We start from the raw sequence: 27,045 nt of genomic DNA on the forward strand, positions 1-27,045 counted from the left end.
CTGGCTAGCCCCAGGAGGAGCAGCCTCTCCCCGGCCTGAAAGTTTCTTTTTTGTTGTTTTTAAAGTTCTTTTGTTTGTTTGTTTGGGTGTTGGTTTCTTAGGGTCGCACCCATGGCATGTGGAGGTTCCCAGGCTAGGGGTCCAACTGGAGCTGTAGCCACCGGCCTACACCAGAGCCACAGCAACGTGGGATCCAAGCCATATCTGGGACCTACACCACAGCTCACTGGATCCTTAACCCACTGAGCGAGGCCAGGGATCAAACCCACGTCCTCACGGATGCTAGTTGGGTTTGTTAACCACTGAGCCACGACAGGAACTCCTGGAAAGTTTCTTAAGATGTCAAAACACCATAACATACAGGGGGAAAAAATTACATTGTACATTTAGTTTGCTTCCAATTTATCACTCTTATAATAAGCAGGATTGTGAGGAATGTTCTCATATACTACTAGCTCCTCGGCATAAATTCGGGAGAAGTGAAATTGTTGAGTCAAAGGTTATACACAGGTGTGAAGATCTGGATAAATACTGGTACCCAGATAGGTACTATTACGTATTATGCAGTTTCAGGTCCTATACATTTGATGTTAAATATACACCCCAGTGTTTTCTTTTGTATTTGTGAATACATCCCCTAACTTGTTAGTGTGTGTGCTGGTTTATCAAGTGAATTTTTTTATAATCATGTGTTAATTTAATTTTGAAATGTTATACTCACATGGTTCAAAGTTGCACAAGTGACAACAGTTAACTAGTAAAAAGTCTCCACCAAGATCCCTTCCCCTGGAGACACAATGTTTTTTGTTTTTTTTTTTTTTCCCACTGTACAGCAAGGGGGTCAGGTTATCCTTACATGTATACATTACAATTACATTTTTCCCCCACCCTTTGTTCTGTTGCAACATGAGTATCTAGACATAGTTCTCAATGCTATTCAGCAGGATCTCCTTGTTGGAGACACAATGTTAATCACAGGTTCTTATCTGACATTTCATTACAGATGCAAATAAGCACATGCATCCTCTTTGTTACATGGTAACAATGCTTCTGCACCCTGCTTTTATTCATGCCCCAGTGTAACGTGAACATGACCCCACCTTAGGAACTAAGGAACTGAAGTCCCCCGTTTTCACCATTCCTTCCCCTCACAGTATGGACACCACAAAGCAGCCAACCATACTCCTGCGGATGAGCATTTAAACTTTTTCTCATCTCTTACTGCTGCGAAGAAACATGGCAGGAAATAACTGTGTACGCGTATGTGAGTCTCTCCATGTACTAGATACAGGATTGACTGACAGGTCAAAGGGTATGGAAATTTGCGATTTTGGTAGACTGGGCTAAGTAAATTGCTCTCCAGAGACGTTGGACCAATTTTCATTCCAACAGGAAGTACAGAGGAGGCCTTCATCTCAGGGACTTCTCTATCTTAGCCCATCTGAGAGATGAAAAGCAGTATCACAGTGTAGCTTTCAGCTGCTTTTTCTTAATAAGGGTGAGACTCAGCATCTCGCCATATGTTTAAGTGCCATTTAGTTCTTTTCCAAGAACCACCCAGTCATGTTCTTTATTGATTTCCATTAGACTGTGTGTTGTGTATGTCTTTTAATAACAGCAAGCTTACTAAATTCTCTTTTTCATTCTAATAGTCTGTCAGCTGATCCTCTTGGATTTTTCAGGTAGACAGCTAAAATACCTACAAATAATTACCACCTTGTCTTCTCCTTTCTAAAAGTTCCATCTAATATTCCTATCTTTTTCTCTGTGTGATTTTTACATTGACTTCCAGTTTCCAGAACAGCATTAAATAATAGGGGGATAGTGGCCCTCCTTATCTTCTACTTGACTTTGATGAAAAGGCTTCTAGCATTTCACTAGTAAGTGGTATGATACTGAATGAGAGTTTTAGGTAGACACCATTACCATTTTAAAGGAGTATCTTATTCCACATTTACTGAGAAACCATTAGTGTTTTTAAAATGTAATCAATCTTGGAAATGAAATTTTATTAAATATCTTTTCGGAACAGATTCAAATAATCATATTTTTGTCTTATGATAAATTTAGTAATAGATATTCTAATCTTGAGCTATCTTTGCATTCCTAGAATAGTTAGTGTGTAAGGCTTTTAATACAGTACGAGACTCAATTGACTGGTATTTTATTTAGAGTTTCTGCGTTTCACATATATTCATCTGAGAAGTTACTATATGGTTTTCCTTTCGGTATCTGTAAAGCAGGGTCTCACAATCTATTAGATTGTTCTTGAGCAAACTTCAAAATTGAGCCTCATTTTGCTTTTTCATATCTGTGTAATTAAGTCCCAGGTCTCTTTTTTCTGTAACTACTCTCACCTGTCTGCAGTGTCAGCTGACATTACTAGCACTGTAATGACCTCAGGCAAGTTCCTTAATCTTTCTCCACCCCATTTTCCCCTTTTACTTAAAAAAAGGGGGGAGGAGTGAATAATAACTACTATCTCATGGTGACAGGGCTTTGCAATAATTAAATTAAATAATGTTTATAACATAAGAGCCTTTAGCATAATGTCAAAGTGCTCAAAATGCAGCAGATATTATTATCATTAATATTATTGTTATTATTATTATTAGGCTAAAGGTCTTTTTTTTTTTTAATGACCGCACCCGTGGCATGTGGAAGTTCCTGGGCCAGAGACTGAATCCAAGCTGCAGTTGCCATCTATGCCACAGCTGTAGCAATGTTGGATCCTTTAACCCACTGCGCCGGGCCAGGATCAAACCCTCATCTTCACAACAGCCCAAGCCACTGCAGTCAGATTCTTAACCAACTGCATCACAGCAGGAACTTCTAAAGGTCTTTGTTGATACCCAGTACCATCTGGTGGAAGTTCATGTCAACAACGTATTTAGGAAGTGCTTGCTGAATGTTCAAATAAAATGTTCGTGAAAATACATTGGAAATGAAAGTACTATACTAATGTTAGCTACCAACAAAATGATCCTGTCTGGTAAAGAAGTATGACTCGCACGATGCTGATCTTTTGAAAGATATGGTTGACAGAAACACACTGTGACATCACATAGAAATTCAAGACATATAAATAGTAAGCAATCAGGAGGTTCAAAAGTTGCCAGTTGCACAGTTTCAACACGTTTCTGCGGTTCTGTCACTTTAGGAATTTTCACATGGCTCAGAGTTAGTCTCAACAATGGAATTGGCCTGGGCCTCACTACACTGAAGAGACAGCACAGCCCAGAGATTGGAAGTAGATTCCCAGGTTGGGGTGCGTGGGGTGGGTGAGGGGTGTGAACTGCGAGTGATGAGGGTAGAAACTGCCTCACCTGGAATCTTACTAAAGGTATACTGTTTAAAATAGCACCTAGAGACCAACAGAGCAGAATAGAGAACCCAGACACCTATGGTCAATTAATCTTTGACAAAGGAGGCAAGAACATAAAACGGGAAAAGGACAGTCTCTTCAGCAAGTATTGCTAGGAAACCTGGACAGCGGCATGCAAATCAATGAAACTAGAACACACCCTCACACCATGCACAAGAATAAACTCAAAATGGCTTAAAGACTTAAATGTAAAACAAGACACCATCAAACTCCTGGAAGAGAACATAGGCAAAACATTCTCTGACATCAACCTTACAAATGTTTTCTCAGGTCAGTCTCCCAAGGCAACAGAAATAAAAGCAAAAATAAACCAATGGGACCTAATCAAATTGACAAGCTTTTGCACAGCAAAGGAAACCACAAAAACAAGCAAAAAGACTACTTAAGAATGGGAGAAAATACTTTCAAATGATGCAATGGACAAGGGCTTAATCTCTGGGATATACAAACAACTTACACAACTCAACAGCAAAAAAGCCAACCACCCGATGGAAAAATGGGCAAAAGACCTCAACAGACATTTCTCCAAAGAAGATACACAGATGGCCAACAAGCACATGAAAAAATGCTCAACATCCCTGATTCTTAGAGAAATGAATATCAAAACTACCATGAGATACCACCTCACACCAGTCAGATGGCCATCATAGTAAGTCCACAAATAACAAAGGCTGGAGGGGGTGTGGAGAAAAGGGAAGCCTCCGGTACTGTTGGTGGGAATGTAAGCTGGTATCCACTATGGAGAACGGTATGGAGGTACCTTAGAAAACTACACATAGAACTACCATATGACTCAGCAACCCCACTCTTGTGTATATATCCAGACAAAACCTTCCTTGAAAACGCCATATGCATCTGCATGTTCACTGCAGCACTATTCACAACAGCCAAGACATGGAAACAATACAAATGTCCATGACAGATGATGGCATGAGGAAGATGTGGTATATACACAATGGAATACTACTCAGCCATAAAAAAGAATGAAATAATGCCATTTGCAGCAACATGGATGGAACTAGAGACTCTCATGCTGTGTGAAGTAAGTCAGAAAGAGAAAGACAAATACCATATGACATCACTTATAACTGGAATCTAATATACAGCACAAATGAACCTTTCCACAGAAAAGAAACTCATGGACTTGGAGAATAGACTTATGGTTGCCGAGGGGGAGGGAGTGGGAGTGGGGTGGCTGGGGTTAACAGATGCATACTCTTGCCTTTAGAATGGATTAGCAATGAGATCCTGCTGTGTAGCACTGGGAACCGTCTGGTCACTTAGGATGGAGCATGATTATGTGAGAAAAAAGTATGTATACATGTATGTGTAACTGGGTCACCATGCTGTGCAGTAGAAAACTGACAGAACACTGTAAACCAGCTATAATGGAAAAAATAAAAATCATTATATAAAATAAAATAAAATAGCACCTAGAGGATGGGATGTGCTCCGTCCATGAGAGATCTTTCATGTTATTCCTAGTAACTACACTCCACTCTTAATCAGCAACATGAAGAAAGATGCAGGTGGTGGGGTGGGCAGCGGGAGTTGGGGAAATTGTACATAACCAGTTCTCATCAGGGACCCCAGTCCCCAATCCCCAGTTTTACCTGGAGTAACTGGGAGGCAGTAGGGCCTAGGTCCAGAGGTGAGGGGTCCCAGGCGACATGGATTTGTCGGGCAGATCTCTCCCACGAGGGGCAATTGATGGCTGGCTGGCTGGCTGCCTTGACAGAGCAGAAACGCACTAGGAAAACTCACTGACAGAACCCCAGTGACCCCACAGGTCCCCCCCACCCTGATGTACCCAAGTCCATACAAGTTTAGCAGCCCCGTATCAAAACAGATCTTCGTCGTAACATTGAAAGTGTTATGTACCGGAGTTCCTGTCACGGTGCGGAGGTAATGAACCCAACTAGGATCCATGAGGACGCTGGTTCGATTCCTGGCCTCCATCAGTGGGTTAAGGATCTGGCATTGCCAATGAGCTGCAGTGCAGGTCACAGACGTGGCTCAGAACCTGCGCTGCTGTGGCTGTGGTGGAGGCTGGCGGCTGCAGCTCTGATTCAACCCCTAGCCCGGGAACTTCCATAGGCCATAGGTGCGGGAAGGAAGGAAGGAAGGAAAGGAAAGGAAGGAAGAAAGTTTATGTTCGTGCAGCTGCCACATGAAAGCAAAAGCCCCCTCAAACTCGGAGGCTCAATGGGCAGAGGCATGCACGGTGGTCTCACTCACTGTGCTGTTGTCAGCTTTGCTCGGCTCAACCTGACCTCCTCGCCTTCAAGAGGGCGCGTGGTGCCCAACACGGCAAGGTGTGCCTTTCCATTGCACACATCTGTGAGCTTTCACCTCTGAGCAGGGTTTTCACAGTGACAGCTACAATCAAGGCCTAACAAATGGCTGTCTTGCCCAACAGAACTGCAAATAAAACTCGAGATGTTGAATATGCTTATTGTTCTTTCTTGTTTGCAAACATGTACCCAGTGAAATCTTGATTGTTTCAGCGCTTGAAAAAACAAAAATTTCCTCCAGCCTGTTTGTGCACTGGTTGATTTTTCTGGCTCCTGGAGAAATGCCTAACTTTTCTGGAAGAACATCTGTTGTGCATCCTAAACCCTCCCCCTGGGAGAAAACCCTGGTAAGGACAGCGGCCTGAAGAGCCTGAAACTGCGGGCCGCAGGTGGAGACCAATGACTTGGAGACAGATGTGCATGCAGCACCCCTGGCCCATGTGCAGCCCTCCTCCCATGGGTTCTGACTCCACTCAGTAAGTCTCCCCAACCACAGGCCTGTCAATGTAGCGTGATTCTTCCTCTGCTTGTACGAAGCACAGATACTTGAACATTATGTTTAGATTCCAAAGGAAGGAAATCATTCCCAACTTCTGAGAAGCTGCCACACTCCAGAGAATAGAATCTGAAGACCTGGACTTCTCGGCCTGATCTGGCCACTTGCTGTGTGACTTCAGAAAACACACTTAGCCTCTCTGGACTTCGGTATCATTAAGGTAATCAGGTCTGCTGGGCTGGCCTTCAGGGTTGCTATGAGACTCAGACAGACTAATGCCTTACAAACTCCTAGAGGAGGCAAAGTATTACACAAACATGAGGCATTGTGCAATAACCTCCTGTGAGGTTAGCACCTATTAAAATGCTTTGATGGTGACACATAACATGGAGAAAATGAGCAGATGACTGAGGACGAGTGTTGTACAATTCTGCTTGTATGAGGCGCTCAGGACAGGAAAATGCAAAGCAACAGAGAAGAACAGAGGTTCCCTGGGGTGAGGGAGGGGGATGCAGAGCTGGTGTCTCACGGGGACAGAGTTGCTGTTTGAGATGGTGGAGAAGTTCGGGAGCTGGATCCTGGTGGCGGTTACACCACATTGTGAATCTACTTAATGCCACTGAATCGTACGCTTCGAAATGGCTAAAATGGTAAGTTTTATGGTACATGTATTTTCCCACACTGCAAATAAATAAACAATCAGGTGGCTTAGGCAACACGGGATGATCCGCAGCAAGGAATTTAACTGCAGGGAAATGGAAATGGTTGTGTCCTTGCCGGGCTTGTTCTCTTTAGGTGGTCAAAGTATCTGAGACGCCAAATCGCCATCAGAAGACACGTACTCTTCTGCCTGTTGACTGGCAATATTCATGTTCCCTGACGGCCATCCCTGGCCTTAATGCCTCACCAAGGATGGCCCAGCTACCGGCCCGCTCCATGAGCCAGGACACCCCTCCTTCCTTAGATGGTCGTGAACCGACACCACCGTTTGCTCTCTCTCCTTTATCTCACGTCCAGGCAGACGGTGGCCCTCGCGCAAAAGATTCCTTCCCTAGACGGCGTGTAGCTGAACCAGGGAAGAGGCACCAACTCCCGAGGAACACGGGTCTTACAGCGTATCCTCCACCACAGGCTGCTTTGGAGAAAGGGAACCCACAGCCCCAAGTGCAGCTGTCCCAGGAAAACCCGACGTGGGACTGTGCTCTCTCTCCCGACCCCCCGAGGCTGCTCTTACGGATAAACTCCTGACCACCCTTTCCCTCTCACCCCACTCTGTCTTCTCTCTCAGGAGGAGCGGGAACAGGATCCAGGCAGAGAACTGAGCTTTGCAGGTGTAATTTTGATAAACTCCTTGGAATGGCAGCGGAATTTCGGGAAGACACCTCGATGTGAGTGGGATACTCTGTGGCCGGTGAGGCGAAGAGGAGATTTGTTCTCCAGGGAAACGGGAGGAGAGGGAGGCGCGGGAGGCACTGCTCGATGATGAGAACGCTGCCAGCACACACACCAAAGGCTGAATGAGGTTCCCAGAGGCAGGAGGTGCCGAGCAGGAGAGGCGTTTGGGGAAATGGGAAAGGTGGGTGGCTTTACAGGCTACAGTGTGGATGGAGCTCCCGTTGTGGCGCAGTGGAAATGAACCTGACTAGGATCCATGAGGATGCGGGTTCCGTCCCTGGCCTCTCTCAGTGGGTTAAGGATCCAGCATTGCCATGAGCTGTGGTGTAGGTTGCAGACACAGCTCGGATCTGGTGTTATTGTGGCTGTGGTGTAGGCTGGAAGCAACAGCTCAGATTAGACCCCTAGCCTGGGAACCTCCATATGCTGTGAGTGCAGATCTGAAGAGACAAAAAGAGAAAAAAAAAAATCTGGAGCTAGAGGCAGTGGCTGCACAGCACTATGAATGCATTAAATGCCACTGAGTCATTTGCTTCAAAATGGTTAATTTTGGAGTTCCTGTTGTGGCTCAGTGGGTTAAGGACCAGACATTGTCTCTGTGAGGATGTGGGTTCAATCCCGAGCCTCCCTCAGTGAGTCAAGGATCCAGTGTTGCCACAAGCTGCTGTGTAATTCAGATGCGGCTCAAATCCAGTATTGCTGTGGCTGGGGCTGGGGCCACAACTGCAGCTCTGACTTGACCACCCCCCCTCCCCAGGAACTTCCATATGCTGCAGATGTGGCCATAAAATAGATAAATAAAATAGTTAATTGTATGTCATGGTAATTTCACCTGAATTGGGGAAAAAAAGAAAAAAAGGCTGTGGTCTTCCCAGCAGAGCTGAGCCAGGCAGGTGCTGGCAGAGGAACACAGAGGACAGGTGAGCAGGGCTGGACCCTGGGAGCCAAGGGTCCCACAAGACCAGACTTGCAAGAGGGAGGCCCCATCTGTATCTGGGTCACACAGTGGGGGCAGGGGGGCCCACCTCCCTTGAGTCCATAAGAACTTAAATGTTAAGTTTCTGGTTTCCAGCATACAGTGGCGAACTGTTTTTCCAAATAAGCGCAGCAATAGACTATTATTTACTGGATCCACATTTAAACATGGAAAGGCTGGATGTGAAGGTATGAAAAAAAGATGTCCCAGCTAAGTGAGCACAAAAAGAAAGCAGAGGCAGTAAAATTAATACCAGATGAAATTGGAAATCATTCAAGGAAGCAACAGGGGTATTTTACATTGATGAAAAGTTTAAGCCTGAGCTTTTACGTACTTGACAACAGAGCTGCACAATCTGTGAGGCACTTAGAAAGATCAGTAGGGATTGATAAACCCATATTGCAGCTAACACTCCTCTCTCAGAAATTGATCAAGTAGACCAAAAGCTTTTCCCTAAAAGAACACTCAAACCCACATTTTTAGAAATTTAAAAACACAGTTCAACACAATATATCAAAATTTGTGTGTTTTGCTAAAGCTTTACTTGGAAAGTCAGAGTTTTAAGATATATACATTTATTTATTAATATATATATATTCTAGCAAAAAGATTAAAGTGGATAAACTGAGCAAGTGAGAAAAAGAACAGCAGCACCATCACAAAAAAAGCAGAAGGAAATTATAAAGCCAGCAAGAAATATACAGAATAGAGGAATAGAGAGAATCCATAAAACCAACATCTATTTTTCAAGAGATTAATTTAAACAGACAAACATTTGGCATGTCTTGGTGAAGAAGAGGTAAGACATAAAGAGAAGGTATAATACAAACTGTTAGGCATGAAAGGGGGATATAATTATAGTTACAATTAAGATTTAAAAAATTAGAAGACTTTGATGTAAAAAACATATATATGCCTTATACTACAGTGTGAAAACAAGTGAAATTGAGTAATCTTCTAGAAATATGCATTACAAATAATGAACTTGGAAAAAGCAGAAATCAAAATGTATCTATTAAATAAATCAGAGTCAAAACTCTTCTCACACAAAATGACTTCTGATCCAGCAAGTTGATGGTTAAGTTTTACCAAAGTTTCAAATAATAAGTCGATTATCTCTCCCTTATGTAAACTGTTCCCCCACGTCCTTCTACAAAGCTAGCTTCACGTTAATATCAGAACCAGACAAGAACATGTAGAAAAGGAAAAGCATTGGCCAGTTTCATGCAGCAGCTTCCTGGCTAAAACGCCTCCTATTTTGCTCCTTAGAGTTTATATTCCTTATTGTGCAGCCCAGTGAGACCTCTTTAAAGCATGTAGGATCACGCCACCACCCATACCCCCTTGCCCCAGCCGCCTCTCCGTCCTGTCCTCTGCCTCACCCCCTTGCTGCTCCTCAAGCTCCCAAGGCACTCCTGCCCCAGGGCCCTTGCACTGGCTGGCCCTCTGCCTGGACCACTCTTCTCCCCACATTCCCATGGCTCTCTTCCCACCTTCATTCTGTCTCTGCTCAAACGCCCTTTGCTCAGAGGCCAGGAAGGCCACTCTGTCTAAGACGGCAGACTCCCGCCACCGTCCTCAGCCTAATGACCTTCTGCATTGTCCATGGCACTGCTGGATGCTATGGTCTGAACTGTGCCTCCTGCCACCCCCTCCCGTGCCCCCCACCACAAAATCATATCGAAGCCCTAACTGCCAAGGTGACGGTATTTGGAGATAGAGCCTTTGGGAGGCAATTAGGTTTAGATGAAGTCATGAGGGTGGTACCCTCATGAGGCCTTAGCGCCCTGCTGAGAAGAGACCCTAGGGAGCATAACTGCATCTCGACCAGATAGCGTTTATATCAAGAACGCAAGAATAATTATTTTTTCTTTTTATGGCCTCAGCTGTAGCATACGGAAGTTCTAGGGCTAGGGGTAGAATCGGAGCTGCAGCTGCTAGCCTACACCACAGCCAGGTGGATCTGAGCCTCATCTGTGACCTATGCCACAGCTGGCAGCAATGCCAGAACCTTAACCCACTGAGTGAGGCCTGGGATCGAACCCACATCCTCACGGACACTCTGTTGGACTCTTAACCGACGGAGCCACAATGGGAACTCCACAGGAATAATTTAACATGAGAAAATTTGCTGATCTAACTGCTCTGGGCTTCACTGTCTCCACTGAAGATGCCTCTGTCGTAATCCCCAGAACCTGTGACTGTGTTAGCTTGTGTGGCCCAAGAAATGCTGCAGGTAGGATTAAGTTAAAGTGCTGCCACTGGCATCTTGGCCCGATTGTCCAGGTGAGCCCAGTGTTATCACAGGATCGCTATGAAAGGAGACAGGAGCCTCAGAAAAGGAAACGGGAGGACGGGAGTCGAGACGGGAGAGAGGAAGAACGGGGAAGGGAGAGAGGTGGCGATTTGAAGACGCCAAACTGCTGGCTTGGAAGGGGAAGGAAGGGGCCAGGAGCCAAGGAACGCGGGCAGCCCGCAGAAGATGGAAAAGACAGGAAAACGGATGCATCCCCAGATCCTCCGCAGGGACTGCAGCTGGGCTGACCCCTCATTCCAGACTTCTGACTTTCAGAAGCGTAAGATAAGAAGTGTGGTAATGAGCGCAGCAACAGGAAGCTAATACCGCAACTTACTTGACCAGATTAAAGGGGGAAAATCGTTTCCACAGATGCCGAGAGAGCATTCCGCACCTGCCAACCACGCGGACACAACCTCAGGGCTACTGGCCAGGCCAAAGCCAGCCACTCACTGTGGAGCACTGATCCTGGGGCCCCGGAGCCCAGTGGGAGCCCCGCGACTCTTGATTCCAACATTTCTAGGCAGGAATCTTGGCCCAGGATGCAGTCTGTAAGTTTGGACAAGTGACATAATTTCTTGCATTACTTTTCTCATGTGTGAAGAATACACCTACATCAAAAGCCATCATGGGGTTAGAATGAGGTGGCCATGCAAACACTCCTAGAACACAGCCTGTACTCAGTAAGTGCTCCAAACAGGGCAGCTTAGCTCCTGGGGCTGCCTGCCCGGGGAAGGTCCCTGCGGGTTTAGGGAGGGACCACATCACACCGCTGTCTTCCCCGTCACCCAGAACTGCCCAGTGCCGGACCCCCAGCTTCATATTCCGTCCAGGGCGGGTGGGGTCTGCACCTCAGGCTGGGACTGTCCCTACTTGCCTCTGCACATGGAGCCCGTGCCTTTTCCCACTGGCTGAGGTCCCTCCACAACCCAGCCACCTCCTCAGGCCTCGGGCCACCTGCAGATTTGATGCCGGCCTCTTGTCCAGCGTCAGCAGGACGCATGGATTTCCCCTCCCTCGCCCGTGTGGCTGTTTGCCATTTTCTCCAGCTTGCCTTTGAAGGTCCTCGTGCCTGGAACAATCTGACAATGACACTAATAATGTGCACTGGTTGGGGTCACGGCCTAGGGCAGGCCCTGTCCATCTGTTATTTGTAAGCTCACAGCAACCCAGCAGTGGAGCCACGGTGGCCGGGGGAAAAAGATCACAGGGGCTTCGGTGACACCCAGGCCCACGGTCAGGGTTTGCACAGCTCAGCAGCCAGTTCACTCCCATCAAGAGGAAGGAGGACCTTAGGAAAGTCTGTGCTTCGGGCCTACGACCAGGTCAGCTCTCCCCAAACCTGCAGAGACCAGCTGATGAACACCCATCACTCCATGGGCCTAATGTTTATGGTCAGAAAAATCAACCCGGAAAGGGGGTTCCTGCCGTTCTCAACACTTCTCTTACCTCCTCTTTCATTCATCAGTAGATTTTACTGATTTTTCACTTGGAGGTATTTAGAAACCCAGCTGATTGATTATAGGAAATCGAATCCACTCAGGGAGAAAACCAAGCCCTGTCTCCTGGCTGGCCAGGCTCAGAATGGGTTCAGCGATAACGTACTCTACCTCAATTAAAAACCGCACCTTTTCTGTAGGAAAAAAACGACGAACACCGAGGGGTCCTGAAGTCTCCATACTAAAATCTTAGCTTTGGTCCCAGTGGTCAGCCCGTTAACCACGGCATGGAGCTCAATGTACAGGTGACCGCAGCAGCCGTGTGCTTCCAAACGGGGGACCCCCCACGTGGAGTCTACCTTTCTAAACCATCCCTTCTCCCCCTCCTGCACCTCACGCTGCCGTGGCAGCTAAAACATCATTCATTTAACGGCGGCAAGGCACACTCATCTTGGATTTTTTCTTCTTAATAATTAAAAAAAAAAAAAAAACAGGAAAAAACACTCATTATAAAATATAGCCACATTAAAGAAATTTGGAAAATGGCAAAAAGAAAATTTAAAAAACCCCATAATCTGAGCAAACGGAACCAGTTAACGGTTTAAGGCAAATGTCCACACGGTGGTCCTTGCAAATGTCCAGCTGAGGGCCACCCACGTGGTGACAGGCCCCATCCCTTCCCAGCAGGGGCAGCCTCCTGTCTGGGATGCGCACGTGTGTGTGTGTGTGTGTGTGTGTGTGTGTGTGTGTGCACGCGCGAGCGCGTCTTTCCTCTCATTTTTGTCGTTGATGCTCCTATTCATTTTTCACTTGCGGTCTTATCCTTCTGCACTTCCTTCCGGGCAAAGTTCTTTACGAGATGAGTCTTTCATTACACGTGTTCTCAGATGCCATGCATGCAGGAGGAAACGAATAAACAGCAAATGGAAACTGCCCGCCTGCCTGGGGGTAGGTGGCCCGTGTGCGGGCAGACGGGCTTCACCCCCCCACCAAGGCCCATACCTCCCCAGAATTAGTCACGCCTCACTGCTTCAAACAGCATTGCTGAAAAATCCTGCAGTGCGAGATCCACCCCTCCCCCCAAGTGTGTGCAAATACATCCTTGCAGCCCAGGATTTCAGGGTGGGCCCCGGGGGAATAAGAGTGAAACCACAGATGAAGAAGAGTCCTAGCAGTGATCTCTCATGAGTGCCACACTCCTCGGAGCCACCTGTCAATGGGAGCCTCAGTTTCCCCATCTGTAAATAGGGGACATCTCAAAGGCGTCTCTAAAGCTCCCCAGTCACCACAGCCCTCTGGTGGGAGCTGTGACTGAGTGATACTCACCCCTGCTGGGCCCTGCCCTGGACACCAGGACCCACGCAGACCTGAGGACGAAGGAAGCGTCAGCCTCTCATTCCAGGATCTGCCACGTGTCCAGCCCTGACCTCCCTACCCCGGTTCAGGAAACGGGGCTTAGGGCCGATGTATTTGGGCGGCAAACACAAATGAGCTTCTGCCAGAGCTGGGCGCTGCCCCAGGATGCGCCAGAGCAGCCGAGGGAGGCAGACAGGACAGCCCCACACTGTCCTGGGGCCTGCCCTTCCCCCTGTGCCCCTGTGCCCAGGCCCCTGAGCAGATCTGCCTGGTTCCCCGGACCAGAACCTGGACCCGGCCTGCACCTGTGACCCTCCTAGAAGCCACCGACTCTCCCACTCCTACCTGTGACTGTGCCATTTTCCTCGGGGACTCGCACTTGTCCCCTGCACCTGGCTCTGGGGGCCTGAGTTCACGATTCCTAAGAATGCCCTGACTCTGAGCTGCCCTCTGCTGCTGAGAGCCGACAGCCTGGGAACAGTCCCACACTGTGGGGCATCTGTTTGGACACTCTTCTCTCCAAACTGTCCCTCCTGCCCTTGGGGGCAGTGTCCCAGCAGCCACCACACTCTGCCCCTCTGGCTGTAACTGATCAGCCCGAGGGGAAACATGTGGCCTAGGTTGAGAGTGCCAGAAAAACACTGAATGCCCATCTAAGTTTGAACTTCAGATAAATAACGGGTCATTTTTTAGTGGAATATGCCCCTACACGATGTTTAGGCATCCTTTATTTTCACTGGCTAAATCTGACTGCTCCACCCAAGGCAGACCCAGCCAGGGCTCTCTGGCAGGACTTTGAACCTGGAGTTCACCAAGACTAGAAGGTAACACCTTGGGTGAGAATGAGGCGCCTAGATCCCACCAGGTAGAAGAGGAGAGCAAGGAGCTTGGCAAAGCAGAGAATGAAGCTGAGCGAGGCAAGAGGCAGCCACTTTCTTCGTGTCATGATGTGGACATTTCCCAGAACTGGCCCGTAACTGGCCTCAGTGCTCCAAGATGCCCTGGGGTTCTTATAATTAACACCCTCTTCAGGTGAGGGGTCTTGCCAGCAGGTTTTAGGTATGACCCCTCCCTTGGGACCAGGGCAGACTCTAGCTGGTGTGAATGAGCTTCTGGTTTTTGTTTGCTGCTTTCCACCCCAAACACCGCGATGGTGCCCTCCGTGTCCCAGGCAACAGTCTAGACCTCTCTCCCCCCTCACCACGCCCCCGCATCCAGGTCCTGTTGGTTCCATCTCCCAAGCCTGTGTCCGCGGACCTTCTCCCCATCCCAGCACAGCCACCCTGATTCTGGCCATCGGCCTTTCTGGCCTCGATCACTACACTGGCTCCCTGTTTGTCTTGCTTCCAGCATTCTCTACCGTCCAGCCAAAGCACTGTCCTCAGACATAACTCTGACTTGCTCCCCAAACTCCCCCACTTGAAACTCTTCCAGGCTCTGCCCTCCAGGGGCAGAGGTTCCTCCTTAACCTCTTACCTTGTTGTTCCCCCATTACAGGCTCTGGCCATCCTGGCCTGCTCTCCTGTCCCCCTGCAGACTCCCCCTCGCTGCAGGGCCTTTACTCGTGCTGCCCCTCCTGCTCTCTTCACCCGGCTCTCTCTCACCACTCTGGGACCCATCTGGGGTCATCAGCCTGCCACAACTCCTTCCACCTACTTCCCAGCAGGTGTGCTAAGCACCTCCCCAGCACTGTGCTTCCCGGCCTGTGGCCCCTGAACCACCAGCAGCAGCAGCACCTGAGAACATGCTAGAAACGTGCATTCTCAGGAACATCCCCATTCTCGGGTCCCAGACTTCCTAAATCAGAAATTCTGGCGTGGGGTCTAGTAAACAGTGTTTTAACAACCGCTCCAGGTGGGTCTGGTGCTCACCAATGCTGGGGAACCACTGCTATGCTGCAATTGTATATTTCTTTGAAACAAATCGTTTGAGAAGCTGAGAGGATTAGATCAGAAAGGCCACAGCATCTTCATCAGCACAGACTCTTGGATGGAAGAAAGCAGAGGAAAGAGGAAACTAGAAGGCAGGATGGGAGGAACACAGGCAGCAGCCACAATCCTGCAACAGCACACTCGGTCTTTCCGACCCTGAGTGCTTCCAGACACAGCCACCCCCATTTTGACATTTCCCTGGGTCTCCCCTCTGCTTGCTGTACGGCTGGGCAGAGGACAGCACAGGACTCGGCCTCTGGCATCACTGGTTGAGAAGCAGCAGCAGGACTTGCCCTGCTACCAGTGGGCCCACATGCCTGGATATTGAGAGAGGCCCAGGGAGCTCTGTGCCTACACAAATGGCCAGAGACGGTGCAGGAGCCTGGCAGCAGAACGAGACTAAGGCGCTGCTGTGCCCACCTCCTAAGGCTGCTTCAGACCATGTACTCTGGCATGTCCTCCATCTGAGGCAGAAAGAAGGGCTCCAAGATAAACATCATCCTTTTAGTTCCTGGTGGCACAAAACACACGGACCACGGACCCTGACTGGGTGGCCCATGGAATTCTGCATGTCCTGTTTCCAGTCTCCACTCCCCAAGCCTAATTCTGAGTCTATGAATCTCCAGTTGCCAGGTCTGAGCCATCACCTATGTACCTAAGGGGAATGGGCAGAGATGTGCAGGAAAACCCAAGAAATGAATCACCTACAGGGGAGGGAAGGGGCTGGCCTCCGGTGCAGAAGCGTCTGGAAGGGATCGTCCAATGGGCTGCCCCCAGCACCCCTCCCTCATGGGCTGAGAAGGCAATGAGAGGACAGGCTCAGGCCCACTTTCCCAAAGAGAGGAAGCAGGAGGATGTGGGAGAAATCATTAGCTACTGAGTGGCAGCAAATGGACTCTTCTGCAGAAGAAACTGCAGCCATCTTCAAGCAGTTGTGGTCCATGCGGGGGTTGGCAAAAGAATGTTTAGCCTCATAGTGGGGTAAAAAGAAAGATAAGTTTTTTGAGACAAGAGATGCTGCTAGCGCAGCAGGACAGCTCCCTGAAGATCAGGGAGAGCAACCCCGGGTGCGTGGTCATGTCTCTTTTAGTCCAGAGACCAAGGAGAGAGAGGAGAGGTCTCAGGATACACCTGCTGACCTGCCATTTGGCTGGGGAAGGACGGGCTCTTCCAACACACTTGCTGGTTGGTTGGGGGTATATACTGCCCCATAGGGGCGGGTGAGGAGTGGGACTTAGACCTTTCCTAGTCGGGGAAAGAAGGAGCAGGCCAGGTTGCTTAGGGAGGGGGCGCTCAGGAACTTTGTAACAGTTACAGTGAAAGAGGTGGAGGATAAGGGTCTGGTAATTCTTATCTCCGCCAGAGGCTTTTTGAGTTTTATCTCCTTGGAGAGGCCTTGAAGTCTCACACAAACTGGCAGAGAAAAGGATCTGGTCCAGCCACAGCCACAGCCCCGCCTCCACAGAAGACGAGACCCTCAAGGCAGAGCTCCAGGTCAAGTGGGTCTCCTTCAAAAGGAAGCGGCTCAGGGAGTTCCCGTCGTGGCTCAGTGGTTAACGAATCCGACTAGGGACCATGAGGTTGCGGGTTCAATCCCTGGCCTTGCTCAGTGGGTTAAGGATCCAGCGTTGCTGTGAGCTGTGGTGTAGGTTGCAGATGTGGCTCGGATCCCACGTTGCTGTGGCTCTGGGGTAGGCCGGTGGCTACGGCTCCGATTTGACCCCTGGCCTGGGAACCTTCATGTGCCCTCCCTTTCACTTTCACCTGAGTTGTTAAAGACCTGAAAGCTCTTTCGCAGTTTCAAAGCCTGTATCTCACCCAGTCCTCGCCAACATCTTGGGAAGATACAAGATTTCAATACATCCCATAATTGATGAGAAAAGCTGTGGCGCAGAGAAATCAGTCCCTGGCTGAAGAAGGAAAGGAGCAGAGGAGGGAACTTCTCTTCGGATGCACGGCCCAATTCTCACTCACGTGCCCAAGCTCCTCACTCAACCGCAAAGCTAACAAAACAACCAGAAAACCACGTCTAGAGAAGGCGCTGGTCCAAGCAGAGAGACGGCTACAGAAGCTTTCTTAAGAGTCAACACCCTCGCATGGGGAAAGGATATTACGCAGGGCTGGTCCTCGGGTATTTTCTGGGTGGGTTTCATGCTGCTTCCCACCCAAAGGACTTTCCCAATCGTGGACTTGCTGAGGGAAGTGCACACTTCTCTCCCTACCCTAGACCACAGCTCACTGCCCACGCCTCCCCCCAGCTCAGGGCAGGCAGTTGATCTAAGGGGAGCCCGTTCACAGGCTGGTTGGTAATTTAGGACCTACAAAGTCCACTGGATAAGATGAGCTGGGCCAGTCTGTTGCCTTTCTCAAAAACTAAGATTGGGACAGTTGGCTGTGGGGGTTAATCACGAGTTTGTGTGGAGGGGCCACTGAGAGCTTGTGACAGTCATGTGATGTGCAGCTGGTCATGGATGGAGACCGGGAACCCGGGGCAGGTGCAAAAAGAGATGGAGGGGATCCTGGGAAAGACCACGTGGCTGTCCCGCCACCGTCCTCCCTCCTCAGAGAACCACTCTACCTAGAAAGCTGGATTCCGGAGCCATCCCCCACGCACTTAGAGGAGACCCTCCTTCACTGAAGCTACCGCGGATGAGTTTTATTTGAGTTATTTAAAAGCAGAGAAAAGGAAGTGCAAACTTTCCACAACTGTGGAAACCAAAGACCACAACAATCAAGGACCTTGAACGCAGGCTGCCCGGTGACCCCCCAGGGCCCCATCACAACCTTCCCGGTGACGGCCTTTGAGTCACAGAACGCAAGAGGGCAAGGTACACTCCCCATCTTTAAACGAAACACAAATTAGTCTGTTTCTAAAGACAAGTCCATGGAAAGACCTGAACGGCTCTGGGCACGTCATTAGCATTTCAAGGAAGCATCACCTGAAGCACTGCCTATGAAAGAGTAAGAAGACTTGATTTTGTAAATGTGAGAGGCTAAATACCACAGCCATTCCTAGGTGGGTCCTCACTGAAATTCAGGAATAACAAAAGTCTAGCTGAGGACCTAGCCCGCAAGAGCAATTGCTGAAGAAGAGGATATGTGTGCCAAGCCCAAAAGCAATTTTGTTTCAGCTTTCTCGCTTGGCCAGAGGATCTGGCATGTGCAAGTGTTGATTCAATTTGGCTCTCTTGTTAAGACGTAAGACTTGGAAAAATTAAACATATTTGTGAAATCTAAGCACACTTCTATCTCTTAACATCCACATCGCAGTATTCTTGCTTTAATTTTCAGTTAATAATAACAGCTAACCTTTATTAAGAGCTTAGTACGTGCAAGGAACTTTTAACTCATAATCACATTTCATCTCCACAGTAACCCTACAGGACAAGTGTATTATTTACGAAACTAAACTAATTCGTATTTAAGGACCTCCCAGGAACTTGCCCAGGACACGCAGCCAGGAAGTGGCACAGCCAGGAAGTGGCAACGCCAGGCCTCTGCCTCAGAGGCCCATTCTCTCTCGCCCTTTCAGCCATCTCACCCCAGGGAAGGTTGGCTAAGGAAACAGATGATTGCTTATTTGTTTGAGGTGCAGACAAGGACGATAACTCAGGAATTTGTAATTGCTCATCCCTGCTGGGGGCATTAGCTGGACATGAGCCGTGACACGTGAGTCATGACACTTGCTTCCTGCTGCGCTATTACCTATGCACAGTGGCACTTACTCGCTTGCTGCTTGCTTTAGAAAATGCTGGAAAAAGATGGTCCTCGCTGCATCCAGCTGCTGCCCCCTGCCCACGGCTCAACCAGGAATCCAGGGCCCTCACCTGACATCCTTGGTGGGCACTCCCTGGCTTCGGTTCTCCACCTGTAGGGGGAGCTGTGGCCCCGGCGTATTTTTTAGGGACATTAATCTCTCACAGGCAACTCCTCCGACGCCTGCTGGAAACACTGACTGCGGATCTACGGATCTACGGGGCAACAGCAGGTGCTCAGCAACCCTTGATGGAATGCATCCTCAGGGTCTCAGAGTCCCCTGTCCCCCAGAGGCAGGAACAGTCCCGAGAGCCTCTTTTGTCCCTACTCTTCATGTGCTGTGGGAGGCCAGGGCCACACGCTGGGAACTACACAGATTCTAGTGACATGGTGGAGGGGCTTGCCCAGGCGCTGCCCCCTCTGCTGGGCAAGTCACTTCCCCTCTTGTGTGTGTCAGCTTCCTTACTTTACCCCCCCAGCAGGGCCTGGGGGAGGCGGGGAGGGTTCGGCTCTGCCTCCGTGAGCCAGACACCGTCCTGCTTACTCCTGGGATGCCGGGCAAGCCCAGGGCTGCCTCCTCCAATGCTTCCATCCCACTTCTGGGGATGACAAGGCCTTCATCTTCACCATGACATTTGGAGCGACAATTGTCACCCTGGTGCTTAGAAAATGCAGGAGGGGAAGCACTTTTCATCTATTAAAAAAAAAATCTCCATTCCCCACGTCCCTTCCCCTCTCTGTACGTCTGAAAGGATTCTCTCACTGCCCAGACACCCCCTGGCACTTTCCCGCCCTTTCTCATGCTGTCACCTCCCACCCTAAGGAGTCAGCATGAAGCTCCCCAGGAAGCCCCCACCCCTGGAAGCCTCTCTACCTGGAACTCATCCTCCTGTGTGCTCCCAGCAGGGCACTTTATTACTCCGACTTATATTTGAACCATTCATTCACTGATTCATTCATCGAACACACCCCAGCCCTTCTCTGCAAGGGAATACGCCTACACAGCTCCCTAAACTCTCTCAGTTTATATTCCTGTTTATATCTCCAAGCTACACAGAATTTCACTTTAAAAAAAAAAAGTATTAATATTGTTATCCTTTCCATGGAATACCTGTTAAAAGTACACACCCGTGGAGTTCCCGTCATGGCTCAGTGGAAACAAATCCAACCAGTATCCATGAGGATGAGGGTTCGATCCTAGTGGGCCAGGGATCTGGCGTTGCCGTGAGCTGTGGTGTAGGCCACAGACGCAGCTCAGATCAGGCTGCAGCTCTGACGGACCTCTGGCCTGGGAACTTCCATATGCTGCAGGTGCGGCCTTAAGCATATATATATACACACACAGAGCACACGTATGTGGTGCAAATGAGGTTTTGAGTGGCATGTGATTGCGGAAGGGCACCTGGAGATCTCTTTTTGCCCACCTGGTGCCCTAACGCACAGAAAGGTCTAGATGGCTCCTTCAGCAGAAACAGGCTGGGACAACGTCTCAAGCGCCGCCACTGCCTGGGGTAAAGCCGAGTGGTCTTCCCGTCACCGAAATGACTGAAACAAAAGGACCACCACTCCTCATCCCTCCCCTCTAGAAACTACAGAAACGGAGGGTTTCTCCTTAGATTTCTCCCCCATCCAAGGACCTCCCCTCCCACGGAACCTGAAGCTAGAGGGGCATGGCTCACAGGAAAGCTCTGGGGCCCCCCACCGCCAACTGCTCCCCTCTGTCTTTTGCATCCACCTTCCACCTTCCCCACCGCCCCTGCCCTCCCCCAGCCTCCCCCCGCTCCAAGCAACCTCTGCCCCCTCCAAGCAACCTCTGCCCAGCCACCCAGTATTTTCCTCCTTGAACACAACCCCCAACCACTGATGAACACTGAAACCTCAAAACGGACGCAAATAAGGCCATGCGATCACTCTTACCTCTAAAAGGTCGGCAGGGGGTTGATGGCAAAGTCAGGCACCTGCTAGAACTCAGCAGTGGTGGAGGGGTTCCAGGTGCGGGGGTGTACGGCAGCTGCATGGACCTCGTGTCCCTGGGGCAGCAGGTCAGGTCCCTGTTCCCCTAGAAGTCAGAGCATCCGGGTTCCCCACTGCACTCCACTGTTAGGGGTCACAGCCCCTCTCCGTCTGCCAAGGCTGGGCTCCTCCAGCCCCACCAGAGAGCACGCCCCTCCGGGGTGCAAAGCGCCCTGTGTCCGCATGCAGAGTAGGGGTAAAGGGGTGCTGTTGGGATGCAGAGGGCAGGATGGGATAAGAACTGGGGTGGGGGGAGGCGGGAGAGAGGCTGTGCCTGGCCCACCTCTCGTTCAGTCCAGGCCTCTCCCAGGTCCCACTAGGAGCCTGCAGGAAGCATCTGCTTAAGGAAAAGACACCTGATTTCCCCAGGGAGATGGAAGGAGGCCGTGAGGCAGCCAGGTCCTAGCTCCAGGAAAGGGCGCGTGCTCCCTCGGGGTCCTCACTCCCCTTCGGCGACAGACTGTACATCCTAAGGTCAGGGCCACGCCCTCCCAGTTCGAGGCAGTATCCAGCACAGCGTGGTGATGAGTAAATTTCTTACTAAATTTTTGATTGAATGAAAAAAAAAAAAAAAGTGCATGAAGGAATAAGTGAAGGAAGCTCTCTGGGTCCAAGACTGGTATATGTTTAGATTCTACTTACAGAGAACCTTCTTATTTATCACAACCAACGTTGTGGGTATTTAAAAAAAAAAAAAAAAAAAAAAAAAAAAAAGAGGCACTTAATTCATTCACCTACGAAGCTTTTACTTGGCGCCTAGTATATGCCGTTTGTCCTGGGGAGCTTGCTGGCCCTGAGGGATCTCCGCATCCGGGAACATTCTTCAACTCTCCTGATGTTCTGAAACTCAATTCCTAGAGTCCCAACAGTCATATAAGCAGGAGGAGGAAAGAGCCCGTCCTTTTAACTGAGCACCCTTGTAGGCGTTTCCCTCTATAATAAAACATTCAGGAATGACCACATGTCAACAGATTCCTCTTTTCAAACACCCCTCTGAACAGCCAAACCTGGGCCGCATCTCCCTGTCTGTCTAAACAGGTAATTATTCTTTGTGTATTAAAGCCTCATGGCTCTGACCTATCCAGTGCACGAAAAACAGTTTAACCTTTAAACCAAGTCATGTACACCATTTTACTCCTAGGAAGATGAATTTACGTTACTCCGTCAAATCAGTATCAACCTGACCTTTAAACACATCAGTGTTTCTTGGAAAAATATTATGGCTGGGATGCCTACCGAGGTAAACAATATTAGCTGCTCCTACCCAGCACTGAGCCCTGCTGTGCGGAGGCCTATCAGAATACGGGGGTGGAAGCCAGCAGGGCCCAGAGCTCTTCCGACAAACTCCACAGGACACGAAGAACAATGCAAATGCGCCAGAGTTGGCAGCTATATTTCGATATTACTGTTCCAGAGATAACGGCTAAGGTGGCTCATTTCCCACCACCTACCATTCCAAATTATTTCAAATTCTGAAGGGACCCTATTTATTCCACTGGTAGCTAGCAGTTTACTTAGCTGAAGATCATTATATTTATGTGTCTGTGAAATCCTCACAATAATTACACATTTGAGCTGTCTCGGATGTGCTATACGTGCTCTCATGAGTCATATACTTGGAAGGATATTATCACATTTTGTAGCAACCTTCGCAACGGACGTATAAAGCGCCCAACTGGATGTGAACTTTGAGTCTCGTGGTTTTCTTACATATCAGATTTATCAAACAGCAGGACAGCCAGCATTCCCAGGCAAATGCTTACAGAATGCTAGGAAATTGTCTTAATTTCTCCTTTCTCCCGATCGCTTCAGTGCAACAGCCCTGGAAGATATTGTATTGGGCAGCAGGGAGAACAAACCTAGCTGAGATCTAAAATTACTTTAGGAGCTTAGCAGAAAGTTCCATAATGGGAAATATTTATGAAACGGTGTGCTTCTTTCCCAACCGTACAGTCATCGAAGGGTTAGGAGGCGGTGGCTGAAACGTCCAGAATTCTCAAGCCCGCGTCCCTCCCTAGGTTGAATTCTCAGGACAACATTTGTGAGGCTGCTTGGTTTATCTGAGCGGTTGACGTTATGGTTTTAAGGCCAGAGATTATTGGAGGGAACTGACCCCCTGCTGGTGGTACCCATTTCCGCCTTCCACACATTTATTTCAGAAGAATCCACTATTATTATAAACAGGGGGAGTCTTAGAACATCTCTAACCTCCATGGCAAAAAACCATGATAGGAGAGCAGTTCCCCTCCTGAGCAGTGATTCTAAGAGAAGATGGCAATTCATGCTCCAGAGAACATTACAGAACCACTGAGCATCTATGGGATGTACCAGGGCACGTAATTTGTGTGATCATTGCATTTACATGTGACCCCCCCCCCGCCGCAAGTAGATGGCCAACCCCATAAGCATATGTAAGCGAGACTGTACCTGCTTATACTCCCCTTCACATCCTCGGCACCTAGTACAGTGCCTGGCACAGAGGAGGTGCTTGATAAATACTTATTAGACATTGAGATATATTTCAGTTATGGTCCAGGGGCTTATCTGGACCAGCTCTGTGCCTCTTGCCTTTAACAGGTAGGATGACTCTCTGATACTCACCGTCTGAACCTGAGAAGTCATGTGACTAACACATAACTGAAGCCAGAGTCTCCAGACCATCGGGTTCTATCACAATCTATTCATTAAATAATGATTTAATGAGCACCTGCTATGTGCCAGGAATGATGCTAGGAACAGTTCCTAAGGATTCAGCCCACACAGACCGTTAGCAGGCACTCCCAAGAAAGGAGAGCCCCAGAGAAGGAAGAGCCATCCTCAAACAGGCACAACTGAGCCAGGACAACGTGCTCCCTGTCGCTACTGTATCCCAGCGCCGGAGGCTGGTGGCTTAGGAGGGACTTCGAGGGATGGAGACGTCCTCCACCTCCTTTGTGACGGTGGTTTCGAAACCACACACTTGTCCACGTTCACCAAACTGTACACTTTGAGAGGGGATGTTTCCCTTGATGTAAGTGATACCTTAAACTGACTTTAAAAACTCAAACAGAAACTTCAGAGGCTGAAAACAACACCCACTGGTCATAGTCATGGATACTTTGGACTGGGGATCTGGGCTGACACAGCAGGAAAGCTGATCCCGGGGCCTCGGCTGGGATGAGCCACACTCCGGACGCATCTGAAATAACTGAGGGCTGAGGTCACCAGGAGGCCCCTGCTCCCACATGCCTGGGCTCTGGGCTGCAGTGACTGGAAGAATGACACCTGGGGGGGGCCCTCTACGGCAGCCTCTCCATTCAGCACTTCCTGCTGTACGCCAGGCACTGCTGTGGACACTGGGGATACAGCAGTTAACAAAACAGACAAATATCCTTGCCCCGTTGGAGCTGCCAGATGGAAGCTAGACAATAAATAATAAACATTATAAATAAGTAAATCGATGGTATGTTGGAGGTAATACAGTGCATGGAATTAAAACTTAAGCCGGGTGGGGGGACGGAGAAGCAGAGGAGACAACAGCCTATGTAAATGGTGCCTCCTGGAGGTGTACACTCAAGGGTCCTGACAGCTTGCTTTGCCAATGCCACGGTGTAAAAGGGCGTCTTGCTGCGGTTTTATTTATTTACTTATTTGTCTTTTTAGGGCCACCCCCGTGGCATATGGAAGTTCCCAGGCTAGGGACTGAATCAGAGCTGCAGCTGCCAACCTACCCCACAGCCACAGCTGTGTCAGATCTTTAACCCACTGAGCAAGGCCAGGGATCGAACCCATGTCCTCAAGGATACCCGTCAGGTTCGTTTCCGCTAAGCCACCACAGGAACTCCTCCTGCTGCAGTTTCAATTGCTTCTCCCTGGAGAGTGGAGAGCTGGGCATCTCTTCAGATGTGTGGCAGACACTCCTCGGCCTCTGTGCAGTGGCCTCAGAGGCCCAACCAGTCAAAGGTGAGCGGGAGGGTCCTCCCCACTTCCAGGTCCCCTCCTGAATACCTCTTTTCTTCTTCCCGCTGCCCAGTTCCTGGGGCAGCTGCAGAAGTCCCATAGCCAAGACGGGCAGGGCTTCCAGCAGCCTGGCCCCTGGGGTGCTGTGAGGAGCAGAGCCTTGGCCCCCAGCCCTCACCCGCCTAGAGAGTCTCACCTCGAGGCCCCTACTGACAGCAGCAAGCCCGGCCCCACTAAGACACTTTTCTTGCTCACGGAGTGCCTCTTCCGCGCAGGGCCGGCTCGGACCCCCTGCCAGACTTAGGATGCGGTCATTTCTTCCCTCTTCTTTATCTGCAGGACTCCTTTACGACCTTGCCCTTCCAAGGGCGGTCTGTGGACCGGCAGCATAGGCTTCACCTGGGACCTTGTTAAAAACGGAGACTCTCAGACCGCACCCCCACCTGCTCAACCACAACCTGCATTTTCAAAAGATTTCCCGGTGATTTTTATGCACAGTAACGTCCTGTCACTGGCAAAGCCCATGAACAAGTCCAGGAAATAAAAATAGAACCTGGTAAGGAGACCGGCTAGGAACCATGAGGTTGCAGGTTCGAACCCTGGCCTTGCTCAGTGGGTTAAGGATCTGGCGTTGCCATGAGCTGTGCTGTAAGTTGCAGACTCAGCTCAGATCCCGTGTTGCTGTGGCTCTGGCATGGGTCGGTGGCTACAGCTCCAATTAGACCGCTAGCCTGGGAACCTCCATATGCCGAGGGAGTGGCCCTAGAAAAGGCAAAGAGACAAAAAAAAAAAAAAAAAAAATCCAAGTTCTACTTTGGAGTTCCCGTCGTGGCGCAGTGGTTAACGAATCCGACTAGGAACCATGAGGTTGCGGTTCGGTCCCTGCCCTTGCTCAGTGGGTTAACGATCCGGCGCTGCCGTGAGCTGTGGTGTAGGTTGCAGACGCGGCTTGGATCCCGAGTTGCTGTGGCTCTGGTGTAGGCCGGTGGCTACAGCTCCGATTGGACCCCTAGCCTGGGAACCTCCATATGCCACAGGAGCGGCCCAAGAAACAGCAAAAAGACCAAAAAAAAAAAAAAAAAAAAAAATAGAACCTGGGATAACAAAATAAAGCCTAACCTTTTTTCTTTTCCTCTGTGCTTAGTCTGGTTTCTCTCGCTCAGGGCGGGTCCGGTGCCGAAACCTGGAACTCAGCGCTTCAGGGGCGCTTAAGACCCGCCGGGGCCCCGGGGATGAGCGCGCACCGCTGTTCAAGATGGCGGCCGCAGGCCGTGTGCAGACAGGCCACGCCCAGCACTGGGCCGGGAGCACAGATGCCCCGCCCCCGAGAGCCCCGCCCCCGGGGAGTCCCGCCCCCTTCCCCAGGGCTGTGCGCGCACCGTTGTTCAAGATGGCGGCCGCAGGCCGTGTGCAGACAGGCCACGCCCAGCACTGGACCGGGAGCACAGATGCCCCGCCCCCGAGAGCCCCGCCCCCTGGGAGTCCCGCCCCCTTCCCTTCCCACTGTCGAGATCCCCACACAGCAGCCCCCACCCACCAGCTGGTGGGGCCCGCTGCGTGCTCTAGAGCCAAGCTGGCACCTCTTCCTTCTCTGAGCAAACAAAGCTTCCCTTTGCCTGTGAACCAAACTTGGTCTCATTCTATTGTCTCAAATGACACAAGCAGAAGGACATTTGTTTGACCAACTCAGAAGGGTCGGAAACAGTTTGAGAAACACTACTTCGCATATTCTGCAATATTTCTTTATCTTTTACGTGCACTGAATTTAT

The 27,045-nt window shown here is 49.6% G+C and overlaps 1 long non-coding RNA gene across 8 annotated transcripts in view; it reads right to left on the reverse strand.

Moving 5' to 3' along the window:
- The window catches only part of LOC102160613, a 91,047-nt gene extending 64,509 nt beyond the window's left edge, over positions 1-26,538 (reverse strand). For 7 of the 8 annotated variants that reach the window (XR_307885.3, XR_002338832.1, XR_002338829.1 and 4 more), the window contains exons 1-3: positions 26,396-26,538; positions 25,473-25,682; positions 21,242-21,383 (exon numbers count right to left, since the gene is read on the reverse strand). This is a non-coding gene — a long non-coding RNA (uncharacterized LOC102160613). The remainder of the gene's footprint in view (positions 1-21,241; positions 21,384-25,472; positions 25,683-26,395) is intronic. The other variant, XR_002338833.1, reaches the window with a different exon arrangement.

The sequence above is a fragment of the Sus scrofa genome, chromosome 14 (genome assembly GCF_000003025.6).
Source record: "Sus scrofa isolate TJ Tabasco breed Duroc chromosome 14, Sscrofa11.1, whole genome shotgun sequence".
NCBI classification, from domain to species: Eukaryota; Metazoa; Chordata; class Mammalia; order Artiodactyla; family Suidae; genus Sus; species Sus scrofa.